Below are 25,264 nucleotides of genomic sequence, written 5' to 3'. Positions count from 1 at the left end.
TTGTTAATCTTACATGTTAAGCTTGTTTCAACCTCATGGCCTTTTCACTTACTTTCTCTTCTACTACGAGGGCTCTCCTCCTAGATATTTGCATACTTGACTTTTCACCACTTAAGTCCCTGTCCAGAGCTCATGTGTCTGCAAAGCTTTTACTGATCAATCCTCCTGTAATTTTTACTGGTCTCTATTACACATGCCTTTTCTATTTTCTTCATTGCAATCAACTTCTGAAATTGCTGTCTGTGTACATTCATTTCTCCCACTGGAGGAGAAGCTCTGTGAGAATAGTCATACCTGTCTGGTTCATTATAGTATTTACCACACACAGAACAGTCTTTGGTATATACACAGTAAACCTTTGACATGCACTCTTTAATAAGTAATACTTCACTAAAGATCTTTTATTTCATAACCTGGAAAATCTTACTAAAAACTAGTCGGCTTTCTTTCCTGCTTTGTAATATATTATGCAGCAAACAGAACTGTTTTGCTCATCTTGTAGCAGGTAAGGGTCACTGTAACCAAGCAAAAGCCTACATGTAAAGGAGATAGGTTTTCTAACCAAATATTTATTTGATCCCTTTATAAGCCATCCATTTATTCATTCAGTCAATCCAAGAGAAGATATGGATCAGGGTGACAATTGAAATCATAGGCATGGATGAATAGGAGAAAGTAAATAAAAAGACAAAGAATGCTCCTGGTGTGATATCAACACAGAAAGACTGGATTAAGGAACTGATTCAAACAATGTGATTCATAGGAGAACAAAGTGGTATGTGATTAACTTACTGAAGGTACATGAGTCAGTGAGAAAGGACTCAGACAGTAGGGCAAATAGGGCAATAATTGTGAGGGTGATGGACAGACTGAAGAGAATAAGTCTGTGACATAACCGATTAATACCTGTCTCAAAACTTATTTACAACTCAGAACAATGAAGATCTGTCTTACTTCAGATGATGGTTCCCAAATAGGATGTGTTAGTGTGGAACCTTGAGGTGTGCAGACGATTTTATTAAAGAAAGCACACATGAGTGATAGAAAATCATTAAACCAAGGGATCTGAGCAAAGGGAAAGAAGATTGGGTTAAGAATATTCTTATCCCACTTGGCAGTTCTAAGAAGGCTTCAGCAAGGGGAATGGGCAGTCGTAGGGTCACCGGGAATGAGCCTGACTCGAAGTTCCTGCTTAACTCAGCTGTTGACTCAGAGTAGGCTGTGGGGCTTACTGTTTCTGCCTACATGGATTGACTGCAATAGAAGAGTGGAGGCTGGAGATCTGTAAATCTCCCATAGTCAGATCTTGAAGGTGTCCCTTATATTAGGAGATTTCAAAGTCCCACTTACATGTGAAAAGGTCCCAAGCTATTATTTTTAATCAGTGTTTATTGTTGACTGCTAAGAAGATAAGAGAAGGAAAGTACTCAGTTTCTATACTCAAATTATTAAAAATAAATTAAGGAACATTCCCATTTTACATACCACCACAAGTATAGGTGAGGAGATAAGTCAGACTGATTTGTACTTCCATCTCAATGTACATGTGACAGGACTGGAGTATTTTTGTCTTTAACTTTGGTTTTCTTATCATGTACTCTTTTGTCTGAAATCAGAATGAGACTAAGGTTTTAGTTCACAGGGAATTGACTTTTAAGTATTGAAAATGTTGGCTTTCATGTCAGTTGGACCTGGCTCATCAAAAAAAAAAACTAATTCAACAAAGCTCTTAAGCATTGATGCCCTAGAAAATTACTATTCTCATTTAGTAAATACTCCACCTCAGACAAATCACTTTTTTCCTAAGGCTTAGATAAGTTAAGTGCTAAGAATTTTGAAAGCTGTCATCTACCTGGGCTATTTGAGAAAGTTTGCATCATTGCACATTTGCTACCTACTTGATACAGCAGTTCTGTATTTCATTTCAATCTGCCTCCTTGTTTTGCTGTACCTAATGGAGTCCACAGCACTTATCTCTGTTACCGCTCCATGTAGGCTAGTTATCAGAGCAGTTTTGACTGTGCTCCAGTCGGGGACAAGAATCCTGAATACACTTGAACCTTGAAAGTGTCATTGAGTTACAATATTTAGGGGTCACTACACCTTGCACCTGACAAGGGTGGAGCAGAGGAAGAAATGGTATTCCTCATTGTCCCTCCATCTTGTAGAAGAATTCCTCACTTGCTGCACTTATCTTGAAGTCTCCACCTTGAAGATGAATACAATGGGAAAATGAGTTTGTGGGGTATTGGCTGTTTTCTTGAATCACATATTTTCTAAGTGGTGCTACTCCATCTGTTTAAAGGTTGAGGCTGAATATATGGTCATTAAATGTGAATTTTTTCCTGGTTTTTATTTTTTTGGCACTGGGGATTGAATTTAGGGCCTTGTGCACAGAAGGCAAGCACTTGACACTGAGCTATAACCCAAGTACTTTTTACTTTTCAATTTTTAGACAGGGCCTTGCTAAGTTTACAAGGAGAACCTTGAACTTGAGATTCTCCTATCACAGTCTCTTGAGTAGTTGGAATTACAGACATGAGTCACTATTCCTGGCTGTCATTTACTTTTTTAAATTTTTTATTTTTGGACCAGGGATTGAACTCGGGCCCTTGCGCTTGCGAGGCAGGTGGCGGAACCACTGAGCCAAATCCCCAGCCTTTCATTTAATTATAATACTGAAAATGATTATCAGCTCTACTTTCCCTAGCATGGACCCTCTTTTCCATAGGAACCACTTTTTTTATAGTTCTAGGGCAAATCCTTGAGACGTGGGGCACATTGGAATTTCTCAATGTTTTATTTTTTATTGGTATATGTTTGCAATGTATAATAACAATCACCTTTGTTTTGGGAGAATCAGTATATAACCATATCTATCTATATCTTTATCATCAAGTAACATAAATTTTCTTAGCAATAATAAAATAAAAAGGCTACAATTTTCTTAGGTATCCTTATCAAAGTGCATCTGAGAAGATGCCTAGAAGCCATATCTAAGATGTGCATGGACAAGAAGTAGAATTTTTGGTTGCATGGTTAGCTCAAGTAAAATTCTAATCCATAGCATTTTTTCAGAAATATTGAATCTCTTCTTTCGATAGGTAAACTCTGTTCTGGAAAACTCTCCCATCTCCTCTAGACCACTGAAAATTTATTAAAAAACAATTAAAAGCATAAGTTTCCAATTTTCCCTCAGAGAGATTTCATAACGTCCCTAAAAGGAAAGTGTAGCTTTAAGAGATGAGACTATTGTGATCTCAGCTACATTTTAACAAATACGGCCACGCATAGGATAAAGTCTCTGGTGACTATGCTAAAATGAATATTGGAGCACTAAGTTTATGGGTGATTGCTATCTATTCCCTATATTTTCTGCAACAAGAATTATTATCGGAGAAAAATTAACTGTTTAAGAAAGGGGATTGAATTGATAAACTGCAATTGATATGTGGCTCATGGAGTCAGCTTCTTAATTTTAGAGTGAGGCACATTCTACTTATGCAAATTTATCTGTAGTTGGCTCTTCTTCAACTTGTATATTATCTGTTTGGTCAGCAGATATTTGAGGACACACCAATGCCCAGGTCATATTTAACAGAAATATGTTCTTTCAACTACAGAAGAAAATTCCAACTGTCACAAAGCCAAGGCTTACAAAAAGAAAGCTTTTAATAAAGAAGCTGTTTTCCCCACCCTACATGAATTCCACTGGGTGAACAAGGCAACGTTAATGACAGAACTCCTGCATGCAGATGTGTGGGGAAGTTTCTACAACACAGGGTGCTTTGTAAAGAGAACTTGAGCCCTGATGCCCACAGAAGTTGTGTGTCCTTAGTCACTGTGAGCAAATTCTGTGGAGAGTGAGCGTCACCAGGTAGCTCAATAAAATGGACTCAACAAGGAAACTGCTCATTAAAGGCAAGAGCTAAGAATCAAGAAGAACATTAGAATCAACTGGAAAATCTACAAAAGTGAATCCTAGAAATAACTACCTAACTTTTCTAACTCAAATTTAGGAGATGGGAAGAATGAACCTTTGTGTTCGCCTTTTCTTTCCATCTCTCTTTCCCCCCGTAATTGATTAAAGTCTTTCTCCTGATAAAGCTTCTCCACCTTTAGCTTTTACCCAAGAATTGAAGAGAGAGAATTAGAAAATAGGGACCCAAGTGGTGTGATATCAGTTACTATAACAAGAGATAGAAAAGGCTCATCCTGTGACTGGAATGGAGTGTGGCTTTAGGGGATTTATAGGAACAGGCCTAGGAGATTACATCATCAGGTCTCAGATGGGAGGGACTGGGAAGTATAAAAAAAGAACTCCAAAGCTTCCTAGTTCTGACTGCAGAGGCTGAGCAGCCCCCTAGGACCGAGATTCTCTACATCAGAGCTGGACGCAGCATCTGAGATGATCTAGCTCTGGGATTACAAACGGAGGTGCCTCCAGGGTCCAGGAAAATTGAATAAATGACGAAAGAAGACTGGATGGAAGATAATAAAAGGGAGAGGAATCAGCAAGCCAGATCGGCAAGCCAGAAAGCCATGTACATTTAAAAAAAAAAAACATGTGGGCCAAAGAAAATGCAGATATACGAGCAAATATTGTTACTTGGACTGCCCATTTGTGGCACACAAATAATCCAATTTAACTTGCAAACAAAGAAATAAATGTGTAGGAAAGTAAAGCGACTCACTGACGACCACAGGGCCACAGAGCAGCAGCACAGCAGTGGCAGCCTAGTTCCTGCCCTCTGATGCTAAGGCTGCACACCAGGCCACACCAGATCACTCCTGCTCCTGGGTGGAAGCTGAACCCCTCTTTCCTACCGGGAAAGCTGATAGTGAGCACTTTCGTGGAACCAAGGAGTTCTACAGTCATTCCAAATAGATTCGATTTACTCCACAAGTATATCATCTGTACACTGCATTTCTGCCTTTGGTAGAATCTGAAGAGATTTCCTCTATTGGATCCCTTCTGAATACAATTGGAGGATGAGATGCTCCTCAGTCCAAGACTTCAAGCAACAAAACCTAGCTAAATCTAAAACTTCTGAGGAAGGCATTTTGATTATTAGTGCACGTTCACTGAAAATTACCTTTGATTTCTCCCTAGGATGCTAGAGGAATTAATCACTAGTTGTAAAACATTTTGAAAATTAGAGATGAAAGGATCCATGGATCTATAAAATATTATTGTAATTAATAAAAATCTATCAATAAATAGTAATTAAGAATCACAAGGATTCTTCACAAATTACCACTCTGAGACATCACTCACATGAGTACATTGGCTTTTGGGCACAAATGCTGTCTGTAAATTTGTACATGAGAGTTTTGTCCAATTCAAAAAAAATGCATCTTGTGCTTTTAAGAAAATATTGTTGATATTTCCATATAGCGTGACATAAGTACAATGGACATTACATACTAATTTTCACTTACAATATCTTATCCTTGAAAACCTCTTCAAATTTCCTCAAGGTTAATTTCAAGTGAGGCCTTACAACTCAGAATGCTTATATCAACCAGAGGTCCCACACTGGACACGGGCACTGTGACTTGTTATGCAATCACTGAACAGTTCATTGTTCATCAAACATTTACTATAAGTAGACTCAGAGATCTGCATGGTATCTGGTACTTCTTATATATCAAGAGTCCCTTCTCAATGGAGAAATAAACATCAGTTTCTTGGATAGAAGGCAAGTCAGAGATGAGCCCTCCTAAACTATGAATTATCTCATTTAAATCTCCATTTCTGCTAAACTTGCTGGAAGATAGGTAGAACTCTTGAAGATATTGACATAGGAAAAGACTTTATGAAGAAATCCTCACTAGCATGGGAACTAGCACAAAGAATTAATTTGGATCTCATCTTTTTAAAAAGTTTCTGCATGGCAAGAGAAACCACCAATAGAGCTAAGAGACAAGCTACAATGTGGGAAAAAAATTTTACCAGGCATTTGTCAGACAAAGGTCTACTATCCAGAATATATAAAGAACTCAAAAATATCAGAACCCCAAGACAAAGGCCCAATTCAGAAATGGATACTTGAACAGACATTTCTCAGACAAACAAGTAAAAGCAGCAAATAAAAATATGAAAAAATGTTCAACATTACTGGTCATTCGAGAGATGCAGATGAAAACAACTCTGAGATTCCACCTTACCCCAGAAAGAATGGCTGCTATCACAAAATCAACCAGTAATAAATGCTGGTGGGGTTGTGGGGAGAAAGGAACCCTTCTTCATTATTGGTAGAAGTGAAGAGTGGTGCAACCACTGTGGAAATCAATATTATTACTTTGAAAAAAAAAGTACAAATAGGGGGCCTCCTTTAAGGTTGACATAGTAGACATCGTGGACAGGAGTGTTCAGATCTAGGATAATTAGCCTCAGCAAGCTAGTAGCTATTCCAGAGGTTCAGGCTGATTTCTGGCTACAAGGCCCAAGTTGAGATCTCTGACCTCCTGCTGGGTTGAACTCTGCAAGGTTCTACTGCAGGTTCCAGGTGTCCTTCCCCTGAAGTTATACCAGGTTCTGATGTGAGGTGCTGGTCCCTCCAACTTACCAACTATGGTGGTGTGGTGTGCCTTTATCGCAGAGATTTTCTTCATTTTTCCAGTGGGCTGCAATTTTCATCTAGGAGCCTCAGAGAGGTCCTCTTTCTCTTGTTCACAGAGGGGTGGGCACAGACACTGCTGTGTTGGTGCCTTCATAGTTGGGCTTCTCTGCTGATATAAATATCTCTAGTTTCTTGTTTTTCATGGCTGAGTAGTGCTCCATTTTATTAACACACACACACACACACACACACACACACACACACATCTTCTTTATCCAGTCTCCAGTTGATGGGCAATTGGGATGTTTCCAAAATTTTGCTATTACAAACTGTGCCGCTATAAACATGAGTGAGCATATATTGCTATGGTATGATTTTAAAAATTCTTTTGGGAAGATACCCAGTGGAGGAATAGCTGGGTCAAGTGGAACCTCTAAACCTAGTTCTTTGAGGTATCTCCATATTGATTTCCACAAAAGCTGGTGAGATTTTTCAAGTGTTAAACAAGATTCAGAGGAGGTGGTTATTTTTACTCTAACTACTTAGTTTTTTTTTTTTTGGTCATAACAATTCCCAGCTGGAAATAGGAAATATGCATCTTTTTGTTTTTTTTAAATTTCATAAAGGAGAAATTAATTCAGAGAGACTGTTCTGCAATCACGAAAATAACATTAAAGGTATAGGGTATAGTCAACATTATTATATTATAGTTATTAGCCAGTAAGTGTTAGTTAAATATATGGAACACATATATAAGTATGTCTTACTTTCAAATGATCACTATTTGAACTTGAAAACCAAATAGATATGTATGTGATTGTTAATCTCTCCCTGAAATTCTAATTTTCTATCTGCTTTCCAGTTACACTTACCACTTTCCAGTGCCACTATAAAGTCATAGGTCCCAGGAAGATGATATGCAGAGCCACATCATCTTGGGTGTCCTTGGCCTCTGGCTTCTAGTTGGATGTGGCCAATGGGAGATCAATAGTGAATATGTTTGGGGTTTCAATTTTCTACCCCCACTGTGTGACTACTATTGGTGCTTATACCCACATGCCTGTTTCTGTGTGTCTCTTTCCTAGTTTTGATTTCCTCTGCTTCTATTGGCTGATACTTACAGCTTTCCTCAGACAACCATCTTTGGACCCCTGCAGCCACTTCACTGTGTAGGTAGAAAGTTGGGAGGGCCTGGGAGTGTAAGGTCTCCTGAGAATTAGCCAGTGGCTGGTGTGTGAGGATGAAAGCCCAGTTCCCTTGCCACGAAGTGGGACAGATTCTGGAATATGATAACACTGACATATGATTTCACTCCAGAGCAACCTATAAGGTTGTGCTGGGGCCAAGCTTAGTTTGAATTTGCACTCTTGTAAGCTTTATCTCTTTTCCTGTCTTGGTTTCCCCATTTTCTTATGTATGGCTCAAAATTATTAATTTATAATGAATATTTGTTTCAAGGTCTACTTCTAGAGAACCTCAACTAAGAACTCTCTTAGACCCCTTCAGATTCAGCAGCAGTTTATCCCCTCTACTGACAGATTCTGTTGGGCTACTCCTTTGCTAGGGCTTCAGTTGTCACAGAGGTTTGGGAATAACACTTCTCCTTCTGTCTGTAGGTCTAGGGATGCTAACTGCTTCCTACAGGCTTGGCATTTGGATTCTTATTAGTTCCTGTAATGCTGGCCACCAAACACTAGTGTTTTCCTTTACTTTTCCTCCATTAAGCCCTCTGAATATACTGTCTTTTTCTGGCTTGGCCAGTGCAAGTATTGTCAGGGTATCTCTGCTCCTAACTTTGCCATTTGCAAGCTAAAAGTTTAGAAACAAATCAATATAGACAGTAGGCATCCCTTGTCATCTAAACCTTCTATCAAGAATGTCTCCATCTGAACTCAAGGATCTAACAGATTTTTGGATAGTGATTTTAATTATACAAATCCTCAGAAAATAAACACATACTTTACCTACAGAGGAACAAGGAAGAATTAGCTCACATTTCTTAACAAAACCATTTTTGGTTTATGCCAGAGACTAGAATAACATCATAAAAGCCCTAAAAGAAAAAAAAAATCAATGAGTAATTCATTATTACTGAAACTATCTCTCAAAAATAAAATAAAGGCTATTTCATATAAACGAAAGCCATCAGAGGTCCTACAAAAATGTTAAAATGACTTCTTCAGGCAGAATGAAACCATCAGTGGAGGATTTGGGACTAAGAAAGGAATCAAAAGCACTGGAAATGGAAAATATATATGGAAAACATTTTAAAACCATTTTTCTCATTCTTTATATAGTTTCTGCCATGAGAAGTAAAATAAATGGCAATAACAGCACCAAAGACTAAAGGGGAAATACATAAAATATTCTCATACAACATATGGAGTTGAAGATAGGCTGATCAGCTAAAGATAAGCAATGTAAATCCTAGAGCAAGCACAAAAAATAAACAAATGAGTAAAAACAACAAAACTAGTGAAGCTCAGTGAAGCTAACAAACCCAAAGTGAAGATAGAAGGGGATCATAATAAGGATAAAGAAAGGAGTAAAAGAGAAAGAAAGAAACAAACAAAGAAACAAAGAACGAAAAAAACAAAGAAAGAAGCAATAGGACAAATAATAAAGAGCAACATAGTGTATTTAAACATAACCATATCAATTATTATGTCAAATATAAATAGTATAAACATTCCAGTTAAAAGACAGAGACTGTCAGTTTGGATTTAAAAAAACCTACATATCGTCTATAAGAAATCTATTTTAAATAAAAACAACAGCTAGATTGAAGGAAGAGGATAGCAAAATATGACTAAAAACAATAATAAAAAACTAGAAATGACTATTACTATCAAAGTAGACTTTAGAACAATGACTATTACTGGATTTGAAAAGAAACATCACCTAACTATAAAGGAGGCAATTTATTAAGAAGTCACAGCAATCCTTAATATGTCTACATCTAATAAGAGTTTCAAAATGCATGAAGCAAAAACTGAAAAAGTAGAGGAGTTTACAGTTATATTAGAGATTATACTACAGTTATATTAGAGATTGCTCTTTTCTTTGGAATGTTAGATAAGTTGGCAAAAATAAGTAACCACATGAAAAATTTATAACAACATTATCAACCAAGTTGACCTAATTGATGTTTATAGACTGCTTTACCGAACAGTAGCAAAACTATTCACAAATATAGACCAAATTTTATGCCCAAAAGACAGCAGTCTTCAATAATTAAATACATTTTAGAAAATTAAAATCATATAGAGCATATTTCCTAATGACAGTAGAATTATCCTAAAAATCACACAGTAAGCCATCTGGCAAAACCTCAAATGTGTGGAAATAAATAATGCTTTTAATTAACCTACGGCTTAAAGAGGAAATCACAAAAGAAAATTTAAAAATATTTTAATGTGATGAAGTAAAAAATATAACACATCAAAACCTTTGGCATACAGCAAAAGTACTTTGACAGAAATTCACAGAATTAATTACTATTATATCAGAAGATGAGAAAGGTCTTAAGTAATGGTTTAAGTGTTCACTTTCACAATTTAGAAAATAAGAATAAATTAAACTCAAGGTCAAGAGAACAAAAAATAGTAATGATAGACAGAACAGAAACCAAGGAACAGGAAAATGAAAAATAATAGATAAAACCAACCCAAAATCTGGTTCTTTGAAATGATCAAAACAATTACAACAGTAATAAAATGATACAGTCCTTGCCAACTTGATAAAGGAAAAATGAAAAGACATCAAATACCAATATTGAGGGTCACCAATGCACTTATTGCAGTTATTTAAAGGTAATAAAGAAATATATTAAATTTATGATAAATGGAAAAGTTTCTTCAATGGCACAATTTAATAAAACATAGTCAAGGAGAAGTACTGAATTAGATTCATTTAAAGAATGAGAAATTAGAGTCACTCATAGGAAAATGGATGCATATTGAGGATATACTCCTAAGTGAAATAAATAAGTCACACATGCATAAATACCGAATAGCTTCTCTGGTCTGAATAAACTGTAATAGTACATAAGATCCTAATGATATAATTGACAATGTGAAATAGGAAGAAGAGGGCTAAAGGTGTAGGGAAAGTGGGAAGGGTAGGGGAAAAGTAATAAGGGAAAAGAAAAAAATATGAAAAAATGGAAATAAAGTGTTTGTAAATGGGGAGGAGAAGAGGGGTGAAGGGAGGGCAGGGATAAGGGGAAAAAATGAGAACCAAGACCTGTCATGTAAAGGCACAAGATCCCAATGATGAATGTAACTGTACTGCATACCTAAAATGTACAAATAAACTCAATGAGAAAAAAATAAATAAACTAAATTCAACTCCCAAACTCATTTTATAAAGCCACCAGTATCCTCATACTAGACAAAGCTATTGCAATAAAAGAAACCTATTGGCCAATCTCTCTGTTGGATTCAAATGCAAAATTATCATAATTTGATCAACTCGAATCCAACAATTTGTAAAAATAATAATACATAAAAACTAACAACAGTTATTCTAGCATTATTGTAGCAAACTTTGAAATGACTTATTCATAGAAGAATGGGTGACTAAAAGATATTTTAATAGTCAGTAAATATGTCATTTAGAAAAAAATGGTGACATTAGGAAATGCTCACAATATGATGCCCAGGGAAAATAAATAGGTTATTCCTTCAACACACACAGTGAGCATAGCAAAGGGATACACCAGATGTTACAAAGTCTTGTGTAGACCCCAAGATGCCCTTCCCAATTGGCTTTTGCCCCAGCTGCTGTGTTAGCTGTCATGACTGAGTGGCACTCTTCTCATAAGAAGTCCACATCCACAGGTTACACCACCACCCTCCCTGGATGCAGTGTGCAGTCAGTGAGGGTCTGATGCAAGTACTCAGTCCTCTTGATTAAGGAGAGGTGATCTGTGGTACCATCATAAACCCTAGGAATAAATCTCCAAAGGATCAGACCAAGGCCAGGTTTCAGCTGAGCTGACTTTAGCCTCTTCTCCTGCTGTGTCCTGCTTCCTCACACTTTAAAAATTTCACTGGAGAGCACCTCATCATGAAGTCGTTTGCATAAGAAACCTCTTAGTCAACTACCAGGGTACCTGACCTAAGGCAGCTGCTGCCAGGAGGGATGCGAGAATGAGACTCCGATGATGGGATTCTGGAGTTGGTTCATTCACCTGCCAGATGGAAATGAGGAATTTGTAATTCCTCCTGGTATGCACTCATAATTCCTGTTGTGCTATAATAGAGCACGTGCCAAAACTTTCACTTGTACAGAACAGGGACACAAAAAAGTGAAGGGGAGGTAGTAGTGCAAGCAATCTCTGACATTTAAAAGATATGAGTGAAATGGACTTTAAATGCTGTGGAGTTGAGTGGGCAAATTAAGGCAGAGTAGGAGTATAAAAGAGATAGCACTTAATGGGACCAGGTTTCCTTTCCCCAGAGGGGCAACATGAGCTCAGTGCCAGCCACAACTGAAGCAGAAGGAGAAAAAATCTAAGAGAAACTAAATTATCAGTACAGGAAAGTCCTATGCTGAAGTCAGAACACTGGTCTCAGGCTTAGGATAAAGGTATCTAGGTAAAGGAATGTCCCATGAATCTTGATCCACATGAATATCACGGGCCTGCTACCTCTTCCCCTTGCTTGAATACTATGGAAAAGCTTCAACTACGGAAGATACCTTGTAAGACAGTTTTTTTCCACCTCTGGATTTGTCCTCACCTCACTTCTTACTATGAAGACCAGTAACTAGGGGATAAGCTAAGTGTGCCCTTGCTGAGGAAGTACTAGGTCTGTAAGGAAGGGAAGGGCTACATGCCAACGGAGCTGCACAACCTGGATGGCACAGACCAACTGGAACCAGACAGTGTTCCTGGGAGAGGATCTTGAAGTACCTTTTTCAGGGGAGTTGGGTGAAATATAAAGCTGTGTAATGGAGAATTTGCCAAAATGTGAGCAATTTCCCATAAAACAGGACTTAGTACTCTGCCAAGGGCTTCAGAATTCTGCTCTTATTAATCTACTACTAGAAAGGCTCCTGGCATTATGTCAAAAAGCAATGGCCCACATTAAAAGAAGCATTGCATGAAAGAAGGGATCAAAAAGCACAGAAAAGTGAGCTACCTAGAAAGGTCATATGAAACTAGGAAAGCTCCCAGCTAACAAATTCCTTGGGAGGTTGTTTGGGTATAAATTTTGTCCCAAGTTCATCTGTTGAACCACTGACCACATGTTATGGTTGAGACCCCAAAATGTCCCCCAAAACACTAGAATATTCAAAAAAGGGGCTTTTGGAAGGAGTGTGGATTGTGGGGCACTGTATTCATCTGTACATTAATCCATCGATGAGTTCCTGGTGGATTATGCTGCAGGAGTTGGGGCCTGACTTGGAGGTGGATCATAGCGCGTGTGACCTGGAAGGGCATACTCTTGTCTCCGACCCCTTCTTTCTCTCTCTGCTTCTTGGCTGCTATGTGTTGAGCAGCCCTCTTCAGCCATATCCTTCCACCATGCCATTTCTGCTGTGGAGCCAGCATTTTAGAGTAATCCATTAGAAAAGACTAAAAACTGTGATCCAAATAAACCTCCTCTCCTCCTTTAAATTGTTTGTGTTGGTGATTATGTACAGCACAAAATAGCTAATACGAAAGCCTTCCCTTCTCCATTTGGAGAAGAATTTAATAAGAATTTTTTATGGAGACTGGATAAAGAAGTGGTTTTTCTATAAAATGGAATACTATTCAGCCATAAAGAATGAGAAATTAGAGTCATTCACAGGAAAATTGATACATATTGAGGATATACTCCTAAGTGAAATAAATAAATCACACATGGGTAAATACTGAATAGTGTCTCTGGTCTGAATAAACTGTAATAGTACATAAGATTCTAATGAAATAATTGACAATGTGAAATAGGAAGAAAGGGGCTAAAGGTGTAGGGAAAGTGGGAAGGGTAGGGGAAAAGTAATAAGGGAAAAGAAAAAATATGAGAAAATGAAAAAAATGGAAATAAAGTGTTTGTAAATGGGGAGGGTAGGAGGGGGTGAAGGGAGGGCAGGGACAAGGGCAAAAAATTGAAAAAAGACCTGTCATATAAAGGCACAAGATCCCAATGATGAATGTAACTATGCTGTATACCTAAAATGTACCAATAAACTCAATGAGAGGGGAAAAAAAAGAATTTTTTAGTAAATATGCCTATTTTTCAATGCCCATGCAAAATAAAAAGAGCCAGAGACAGGGCTTGTGGGGTAAAGGAAGTTGAAGGAGGCTAATGGAAATTACTATGGGTGAGAGTAAACACAGGTCAACCCTAAAAGCTGAGGTATATTCATTCTATCAAAGTGTGAGGTAAAATCAAGCAATCTCAATTTAAAATCTGTGCAGGACCTAGATCTTTCCAAAAGACAGATTGGGTCCTATAAGAAATTATGGAGAGTGAGGCCTTCAGCCTTGAGAACAGAATTCCTCACAAAGACCAGATTTTGTGGAGCCAGTGGTTATCTCTCTCCCACCCAGTGTGGAAATGATGAGGAAGAGTGACAAGAGACAGATGTAATATGCATCTCACATGTGGCTCTACATAATTTAAATACTACTAATAAGGCTATTAATAAGATATAATATTTAGTATTCTCTAAGATAAACAAACACAGTACTAAGCCTAATCCTCTATGGTACTGCTATATAATCATCACTTGTGAGACTTACTGATGCCGTGTCTTTTAGGCATATAAAAGGATTACCTTTGTTTAATTGATGGCATGTGTGTTCTATTAGTACAAGATCTGACAGTTCAATTAATAATAGCATTTCCATTAGCTAAAAGATAACCATTAACTTAGGCACTGGGTTTTAGCTGCAGTGCTATGAGTCCTGGGTGGGTTCCAGAACTTTAGGGATGTCACAGATAGGTCACAGAGCATTGCCAAGGCTTTTGTCATAACGGATATCTTACCAACCACAGTGTGTACTGAGCATCAGTTACTCAGGAGGGTGTTTAGTGAGCAGATGGCCTCTTGGATTACATACTGTTTATCCAACTGTCATTCTTTATTATCATCAACTAACTTTTCAAGAGCAGAGTTAAGAAAGAAACTTATCTAATAACAACAATTCTCCAGAGTTGAATCATGAAACGTGAAAGAAAGAGAAAATATTTGGAACCTTCATTATTAAAACAACCTGAAAAGGGATCAAGAGGTAAGTATTAGCATATTCTCTGGAAATAAGGAACCAGGAGTTGCCTCCTAAACAGGGAAAAGAGAGTATGTCTAGTTTGTGGTACAGTAGCAGAGGAGATAAAGAGGGAGAGAAGTGACTGAAGGGGGGAAGCCTCTGTGTGTGTGTGAGTGTCTTTCTGGGAGAGGAGGTAGTCTGGGAGTGAAGAAAAGCTTGAGATGACCCGGGTTTTTTCTCTGTGGCCTAGAGCCTGGCTATACAGAGTCACTCTGGGTTTCTCTGTTACAGGTGTAGTCTAGACTAATTTTCTGAAAAAGTGCATTTTCTGTCATTTTACTTTTTCTTAAGGGCACCAAGGAAGTAAATGATGTTATAAAATTTCTAATAGAACTATTTTTTTTTACTTTGGTGAAAAAGACAGTGTGGCTCATTCAAATTAAGAAAATATTTTTAGAATATCTCGAAATAACGATGTATGCAGGAATAAGTTAAAGTCATAAACAACTTATTTTATGAAGAGTCAAAACTACGTTTTTTTTCAGACTATGGACATGTTCACATAGAGCTGCTATTTGAAATATTAGAGTAAACAGGACATACATGTACATAAATACACAAACTCAAGCTCGTACACACACAAAATTAGTATTTAACAATGAACGGTGAATAAGGGAGATGAGATTTGGCTCTGTATGGAAAAATTGGAAATTACACACTTGTGATTACCTTGGAGATTAACAGCAAACAATTAACTCTTATGAAGCAAGACCATTGCTCAATCATGGGAGGGGGACAGAGTAGAGCCAAGACCAACATTTTAAAAAATGGCTCATTTTCCTGAGAATAGTCTGATGCTTCTAACAGAGTTTGAGGCTCATGTATTTTCCTATGGTCCCTTGTGGGAAGAGGCCTTGACAGTGAAGGGAGCTTTAATTCATCTTCAATAAAATGAGTACATATTCAAAGATGTTTTTGTAAATCACAAAATTTCCAAAGCTCACACATGTATTCCATGCCCATATATAAAAAACAAAACAAAACAACAACAAAGGAAAAAAAAAAAACAAAATAGGCCAGTGGGAGATAAATAATGCCATCAAACATAATTGTCCCCTGACTACCTACCAAATCAGATTGACTCTCAGTGACCCATTACAACCTGACTTCACTGGAACAGACCAAGCGACAGTGACTGGTCTGTGATGAGGTTACACTTCCATAAATTTCAAGTTGGTATATGCTGTCAATAGGAAAATTCATGGGCTGAGATGAAAGAAAACATGGTCCTCACTGACACAGAGCACTGAAAGAGACCCAGGGTTATCAACATCTCATTCCACTGGAAAAGGAAAGTTAACAGAGAGATGCAGAGGTGAGGGTAGTCGTAGAAGTGGCACATGTCACTGCTCCTCGTTTTTCTTTGTAGGAAACGCAATCACAGGATCAGAGCTAACTACAAAGCAGCTTAGTTAAGTATAGCAGAGTAGTTTGTATAAGCTGAAAGCTGGAGTGATCTGACAGAATCAATGTTACTCTACATTTAAAATTTTTAGTAAGAGAAACCATACTATTTCATTATTTACATATGTTCACTGAGCATGTTAAATAGTAGGCTCAAATCACTCACTTAAGGAGAGATAAATACCCATAAACACCAAACAAGAACCAAGTCTCTTATTTTTCAGAAAAGTTAGATTTACAGGAAGATGATCTGCAGGGTATAAACAATGTAGTGACCCCAACTCAAGAACAGAAAGAGAGCAATATTTCTTCTGCAAATCATTTCTCTTGTGAAGACAAATTCCTTGGTGCAGGTATGAAGTAATGATTAAATAAGATGCAGAAGGTAAACTAGAGTCTACGTATATCCCAGGATCGAGTTGAATGGCTCTGCCAATCAGCTGATTCAAGGCTGCCCAGAAACTGAAAACACTCCTCCATATAGTTTTACATAAGCAGCAGTGAGAGCAACAAATACCAAAGGGAAAATGTAAGAGAGAACTTCAAAATCAGTGGAGTACTGGGTTCTGTTCAGGAATTAGCGGGAGAGTTACTGAGGAGGAGAGTGTGATAGAGACACGTGGCAGGGGTGGTAGGTCAGTTTGAGAAAGTGATGAGTACAGTAGACCATGAGGTTCAAAACAACAGGATCCTCAGAAGAAGTGCTCTTGAGATGCAGTGCAGAGATACCCAATCCAGGAACACATCACATCCATGCCGTCTGCCTCGCAAGCGCAAGGACCCGAGTTCAATCTCCGGTATCAAAAAAAAAAAAAAAAAAAAAAAAAAAAAAAAAAGAAAAAAAAAAAAAAAAAAAAAAAAAAAAAAGAAGAAGAAGAAGCAGAAGAAAAGAAAAGAAAAGAAAAGAACATATCACATCCATATATTTTCATAGCCAATATTCTCACACGTATTGCTACACAGATGCATCTGCAGTCCTTACCCTCCTTTCTCATGTCCAGATGCATATGAATTCCTTAAATTCAATATTTATTTCTATCATGCAAACAGTAGTAACTACTTCGACTCCCTTGTTGACACTACATTTATTATTTCTGAATTTTTTTTGCTTGTTGGTTTTGTAAACTGTGTATGAATAGAAGGGCAAATTACATACTTTGTGTTTGGCTCCTTTTAGCTCACGTTTATATGTGAATGTCATTCATGTTGCAGACGACTGAAATTTGTTCATTCTCAACACTGCATATATTTCATGGCATAAATTTTAATAATAAATTCATTGATTATACTTTGTGCAACATTAGGATGGTTCTCATTACGGAGAGAGTAAGATGCTATTCCGAATATTCTCTTGCCTATGTTTTGCTCTAATAACACAGTTTTACTTAGTAAAATCAGTGGTTCTATATTTTTTAATCAACCAAATCAGAACGCAGTATTTCTTCTTTTTATTGAGTTTACTGGTACATTTTAGGTATACAGTACAGTTACATTCATTATTGGGATCTTGTACCTTTACATGACAGGTCTTGGTTCTCATTTTTTCCCCTTGTCCCTGCCCTCCCTTCACCTCTCTCCTCCCTTCCCCATTTACAAACACTTTATTTCCACTTTTCCGTTTTCTCATATTTTTTTCTTTTCCCTTATTACCTTTCCCCTACCCTTCCCACTTTCCCTACACCTTTAGCCCTTTTCTTCCCATTTCACATTGTCAATTATCTCATTAGGATCTTATGTACTATTACAGTTTATTCAGACCAGAGAAACTACTCGGTATTTACCCATGTGTGATTTATTTATTTCACTTAGGGGTACATCCTCAATATGTATCAATTTTCCTGTGAATGACTCTAATTTCTCATTCTTTATGGCTGAGTAGTATTCTATTTTATAGAAAAGCCACATCTTAAGAACTCAGTATTTCTTTTTATTTTCTACTTGATTATGAGCCTCTTAATCTTATACATTTTACTCTATACCCTCATATATTTTAGAGCTTGACATAGTTCTGTATTTTTTTCTTTTAAAAAGATCTTTATTTGTATTTGTTTATAATATGAACTGAATAAATACATTGTAGGGAGTTTGTACATAAATATATCACATTTGAATTCCTTTTACATCCCCTTCGTTCCTCTCTCCCACCAACCCCAGATCCCCCCTACTTCCATGTTCCCTATCATTTTTATTTTATTCTTTAAATAACTTATACATTGAGTTTCTCACAGAAAACAAACTATGTGTTATTTAACTATAACTCTTTATATCTAGCTTGTATGTTCTTTGTTTATATATATCTTCATTTTTGCATCCTCAGGTCCTTTATTTGCTTAAAGTCACAAATACACTAAGTGTTCTAATTTCAAAGAGAATATTCTGCACTAATTTCATTACATACTTTAAAAACTGAACACACAAGTCCTTAATTATAGGACATTCACTCTACACATACTTTTGAGTCGCTAGACTTCTTTCCATTCAAACAAGCTCCTCTCATAGTCACTGCTTAAACTCTAATCGTATTTTAACTAACATGTTATGAACTTGTACACACCACAGGTATAGCAGTCAACACACACCACTTCACTACAGTGTGTGCGTGACATCCACGCCAGACACATTCATGAGAGATCCTGAGAATCTTAAAGCATTTAATACTAGACAGTGAACTTGGTTCACATTCTGAACAAGAAGAGGTCACTAAAATGGACTTGCTTGGGCCAGGGATTTAGCTCAGCAGTTCGGTGGCCTGCCTTGCAAGCGCAAGGACCTGAGTTCAATCCCTGGTACCAAAAAAAACCAAAAAAAAAAACCATTGAATTGCTTCACACTTACAAGTTTAGCAAAGCTTTTCATTTGAGGATATGAAACTCTAGGATGCAAAATTCAGAGGATGAAAGTGTGAGAAATACACGACAAAGCGAATAATACAAAATATCTTACCAAGTTTGTGTATGTGTGTGTGGTGGGGGGAGTGGCATGAGGAACTTAGAGGGCAGGATCCTTGCAGAAGCACACAGAACTGAAATGCAGTAGCTCCCACCCAAAGCAGAGACCACAGTACCAAACACTGTAATTATTCCAAGGAGAGTGTGCTGAAGAAGGAGTTCGGGGAGCTGAAGGGAAGAGGTGAACAGAAGGAAATGAGCTATTTCAGCAGTGAGGTCTCCATTACTGTGTGTGCACCTCTCCTGCAGAGGAGCTTATTCTCAAAGGAATGGGGTGGAGGAGAAGTGGGGCTGAAGAGGAATCAGCAGAGTGAATCAGAACTGAAACAAATCCCCTGTGTTCAGCAACTGAGCAACTGGCACAACACCATGTGCTTTTTTCTGTCCCTCTTGGAAGAGGTTCCTAAAAGTTAAGAGCAGGAAGATTAAACATGTAAGGAAAAAGTGAAAGCACACTACCAGGAGAGGAACAGGGAGCAAGTCTGTGAAGTCAGTTGAAGGTTTTAACTGCACCATGCCCAGTTCCTAGAGAACTATCTGATAATTTATATACGTCTATGTAGCCAACCGCCATGTATGCACATCTGCATTGACATCACTGTCTATATCATTAGCAAAATAAATATATCGACAATAATTTTTAATAAAGTGTATACTTCATATTCTTTTTTTCATACTTTCTTAAGAGAAAATTGAGGCATTGATAATAATAATAATAATATGTAACTTTCATGAACTCATATTTTAGGCATAGATGAGTTTCCAATATTCTGCATACATCTCCAAAAATACATGATATGACTACCAGTGAATCCACCACACCCACATGATTTTAATAACTTATATTTAATTTTGTTTTTCACAAGAGGAATTCCCATGGGTGATAACAATGGCTAAATCAAAATGTCTACTCAAATATCTGTTTTACAACTGCAAAGACCCCAGTTTCTACTACGCATCAGTGTTTTTGCTGTTGCTGCCCTTATTTCACTCTCCAGACTTGCAGAAGTCTCCAGAGAACGCCCCTGAGACACAGAAGAGCGTCCTAGCCTCCAGTCAGGAAGGAGAGAATTCCCCAGACACACAGCTTTGCTCCTGTGTCTCTTCAGCAAGCCTGCCCATCCCTGTCATGCATGAAGGCAAGGCAGACGCAAAGGTGGCCTGAGTTTGGGGAGAGGCACTGCAGAGCTGCTTGTTCAAGTTTGTCCTACTCAATTCACTTTTCCTTCACATACAGCAAAGGGCCCCAGGGTGGAGGGACTTCAACTACCCTGGGAGGGACACATAGAAAATGTGCCTTCAAGAACAGCACAAAGTTCTTCAGCACAAATTTTCCTGGGAGTACTGAGACAGCTATGGGTGAGGCAGTGGGTCCTGCAGAGATGTGCAGGGCAAAGAGATCAGCACCTCCTGCTCAGAGCAGTATAAAATCAACCTCAGGCACTCACACGCCACACTGTTGTATACTAAGTATGGGCCCATTTACTTCTTTCCTTCCTCTCTCACTCATTTCATATCATATTTCCTATTAGCATTGCACAGGTATGTCCTTACACCCTCTGCTGTATACAGCCCTTTCCAATCCACGACTTTGCACCTGAATGCTGTAAAGAACTACAGGTCACCTCAGTGGATAACCTGTTTTTACTCTACCTACTACAAAAAACACAAAAAACATTCTGGTGCCCTTTAATATGAATATTTTTTCTCTTAGAATCATTTTTTTAACCATGCTTTTAGGCCTTCATAGAGCTGAGGTCATAAACATTTCCTATAGTACACGTGGGCCCCTCTAGCACAGACGACTTACTGTCACACCATCTAACAATCACACAATGGCTCACAGGCATGGTTGTTCCACAGAATACACTTCTACACACACATACTTATTACTATTCACCTTTATCAGTACCAGAAACAATCCTCAGATATGTGCCAGAATATATATAGGTATAGAGATACAAAAGGGGATAGAAATGATCTTTCTCCAGGACATAACACAACTAGTTTTTGTCATAGCCATGCCAACACACTGTACATAACATATACCACACACAGAATGCACACATGGATGAGCACTCCTACAGATAATTCTGCTGACCAGCTTCTCACCTTATTTTTAAACCAGTCACCTCGAACAGGTCTTGGTTCCTCTGAGATGCCTTTATATCAAGATGTGATGGAGATGGAGAATTTCTCTTGTTGTTCACACTTTCCTTCACCTTCCTCCTTGGTCAGTAGCCCACCGTGGTCCTCAGAATCTTCTGCAAAGAAAAAAGTCATGAATCTCTACTACATCCATGCCCCAAGGAAAGGGGGTATGGCTGTTGTAGGAGGTACAAAAGAATTAGAACCCCCTTAAAAGAAGTTAGGAACAGTAAGAATTACCATTCCCGAGAAGATCCTTCCAAAACTCAGCCTCTCTTATGGACAGGACATCCTAAGCGATTGTGAGGATACCTTGGACAATGAAATCCAAGAGGAAAAGGAAGAGCCTGAGAGGCCTCCAAGGCCTGTGGATCAGGAGGCAAGGTGCAGCACCCAAAACCCGGAAGAGATGGTGGACCTGGAAGATGCCTTGCAGTGCATAGGCTGCAGTCAGGTCTTTCCCACTATGGAGATGCTGAAGAAACACTTGGAGGATGGTGTAAGGTAGCTTAGTGTACGCCTTAATTTTCGTCTCGCATTTGCTAAACTAAGGCAAGAACAGAAAGTCATATGGAGGCTATAGAATAGTCAGATAAACACAACATGTGGGAGACATCTGGAGTGCTTCTTTTGGTTTTTGTTATCTGTATCTTTTAATATTTTGTGTATTCCTTTTTGTTCTATTATCTTACCAACTAGAAACCAAATCATCCATATTTCTTATTTCAAATGAAAGGAAATAATATATGAAGCACCAGTAAACTTTTAAAATCCAAAAACAGGCCCCAGGAAGTCAAATATGACACCTGATCACTGAAGATGCCAGACCAGTACCGAAACTTCAACCACAAAAACACAGACATTATGCTTTTGCCTATGCAAGGCTCAGCTTTTTCTTTGGTGCCTGGGTGCTCTCATGAATGGGTTAAATGCCATTATACAAGACACTGGAGGGTTCTTATATGCTACGAACTCTGAAAACACAGTCTTCATATATAAGGAAGGACACTGAATTTCCTGGTCCCTTGATCTTTGACTTCCTGGCCTTTAAAACCATAAGCAATAAATTTCTAGGGTTTATAAATTACTTACTCTGCAGTGTTTGGTTATGTAAGTTGAAATGGACTAAAATATTTCCACCAACACTTTTTCTGTGTACCTTCTTTTAATACATCTTTACTACAGTATTATTGTACTATTCCTAGGAAGAGTTCTTTTTTTTCTCACTGTCTGAGCTTTCCATTTATTCTTCATACCATAAAATTTGAAAGTACCCCTGTCTGATATTCCATGACCTTTTTAATATCCTTGTTTAAAGTTTTTACACTCCTCCTTAGTATTCTTTGTGTCCTGAACTTTGCATCTCACTCCTTTTACACTGTATACTTATGCAGCTCACCTACCATATATGATAATCTCCCAAGCCATAAATCCAACCATAAATTCTTCTGAAGGATAAAACCAAATTTCTCCTACATATCCTAAAAATGTCTAACTGTACATCTCAAACTGCTTCTACCTAGAAAATAGTAAATGCAAACCAATATTACATTTCTGGAGGGGTTGTAGAGATCAGTGTTACCATGAAATTAAATGATGTAGACATGGTGATTCTAAAACATCCCCACTCAACTCACCTATTTTGGTTGTGCAGAAGACATGAATCCTTGACAACGACAGTAGACTATTGTAAGTTTGACCAAGTAGTGACTTGAACTGTACTTGCTGTCCCAGATGTAGATTCACCATTTGAGCAAATCAACACATCCCTTGGTATGTGGTGTGTAGCTATTGACCTGACAAATGACACAGTTATTCATACTTGTCCACAGGATCCACAGAAAAGAGTGCTTTCAACTGGCAAGGCCAGCAATGCCCCATTCACTGTTCTGCCTTAGATGCATTAACATGTCAGCCCTATAGGGCTCTGATCACCTTTCCCCTCCATAAGATATCACATTGGTTCATTATACTGGTGACATTATGCTGATTGGACCTAATGAGTAAGTTTTAGCAATCATTCTAGATTTATTGGTAAGACATTTGCATGACAGCAGTGGCAATCATTATCTTAAAAGATTGAAATCCCAAAGGTTAAAATCCTGAAAATGGAAATCCCCAAAGCTGCAATTCTCATTGGGGAAAAGGCTATATAAAAAAGATAGAAAGCCAGATTATAAAGATGGGAGCAGTGTGTTTTCAGCTATATGCAGGATTGTTGCATTACATTAGGCTGAATGAAAATGTAGGAGCCTGGCAAAACATTATTTTGGTTGTACCCTTGAGGATATTCCACAGGAGATAAGTGTGTGGGTCTGGGGACTAAAAGAAAAAGATCCACTCTCAATGTGGCAAGCTCCAGCCAATCTTCCAGAGACCCTAGGGAGAACAAATAAAAAGACTGCTTGGGGCTGGGGATTTAGCTCAGTGCTTCTGTTGCCTGCCTCACAAGGGCAAGGTCCTGAGTTTAATCCCAGTACCAAAAATAAATACAAAAAAGGATGCTGGATACCTCTCTGGGGGCTGGGAAAGAAATTTCTTCTGTTTCCTTGGACATCAGAATTCCTTCAGACTTCAGATATTTGGACACTAGAATGTATATCAGCCCCTCCCCACCACTGCTGTGTCCTCAAGTTTTCAGCATGGCTGAGAGATATACCACTAGCTTTCCTGATTCTGAGGCCTGCAGATTTGAACTAAGCCTTGTTGAAAGCATCCCAAGGTCTTGGTGTAGCATTGTTCATGCACATAAAACTGTTTAAACTTTTTCAGATGCCTTTTTTGTACATTGCTTATGAAAGATGAAATTTATCAATATCTTTGTGCTTTGGACAACTATATATGTGGTGGCATATAAAACCATTACGGTTTTTATCAATTCTTATCAAAAGGGAGTCTGTCATGTTGTCTTGCTGTAGAAGTTGTTGTTATTCGTGGTAGTGGGGATTAAAACAAGGACCCTAACATTGAGCTACATTCCCACTTATTTTTATTTTTTATTCTGAGACAGATTCTCATTATGTTGCCCAGTTTGAGCTCAAGCTTGTGATTCTCCTGCCTCAGCTACTCGAAGTCCTAGGATTACAGGTACGACAAGCATATGTGGCCCATCATGATATTTTAGATAATCACAGTTAAAAAGCTGGATGCACACAATTACTAAGTATAGTAGTAGGTATTTACATATTTTGCTTTTTGATCTACTTTTTATGAATACAGTTTGTATCTTGGTTACTTTCTTTTTGCTGAGACAAATGATTCAACACAATGTTAAAGGAAAAAAAAGGTTTATTTTAGCTCACGGTCTGTAGAGGTTTTAGTCCAGAGTCAGCTGGTTTCAAGGAATGGTAGAGGGGCATTGAGAGGACAAACAGTCCGTGGCAGGGGAGGCAGCACCAGTAAACAGTAAACCTCCCTTTTTCCCTTTTATTTCATCCACACTACAAGCCTTTTGGGTGATATCACCCACACACAGGGTGGGGCTTCCTATTAACCACACCCAGAGCAATGCTAAATCAATCAGTGGACTAATTTAGTTACAACTCTGCTTAATCCACATTCACATACGCTGAATCCAGCCACTTCCAAAAAGCCACACCTATAAGTATGTGAGGCTTTGGGGGGACATCTAGTTAAAAAGCCATAACAGTTTTTCTTCTCATAATTTAATGGAACAGTATTTATGTTTGCAAAAATATGCAATTATTATTTTTATAAAGTAGCATATGAAGCATTCTGTCATGTTGCTCTGTATTTCTCAAATAGTTCACTTTAAAATGTAAATAAGTGTCTTTTAAAGAATTAAAATTTTTTTTCAGAATTATGTTTTCAAGATTTTGATATTTTGGAAGACTCATGATTTAAATACTGAGAATTTTGTCCCTTTTGGATAATGACCCAAGCCCATGAGTTTAGAGGATAGGAAGAAAATTCAA

This window comes from Fukomys damarensis, unplaced genomic scaffold (genome assembly GCF_012274545.1).
Source record: "Fukomys damarensis isolate Sample0158 unplaced genomic scaffold, DMR_v1.0_HiC HiC_scaffold_12, whole genome shotgun sequence".
In the NCBI taxonomy this organism is placed as follows: Eukaryota; Metazoa; Chordata; class Mammalia; order Rodentia; family Bathyergidae; genus Fukomys; species Fukomys damarensis.
The sequence above is the reverse complement of the archived record's forward strand: the minus strand, read 5'-3'. Positions refer to the sequence as shown.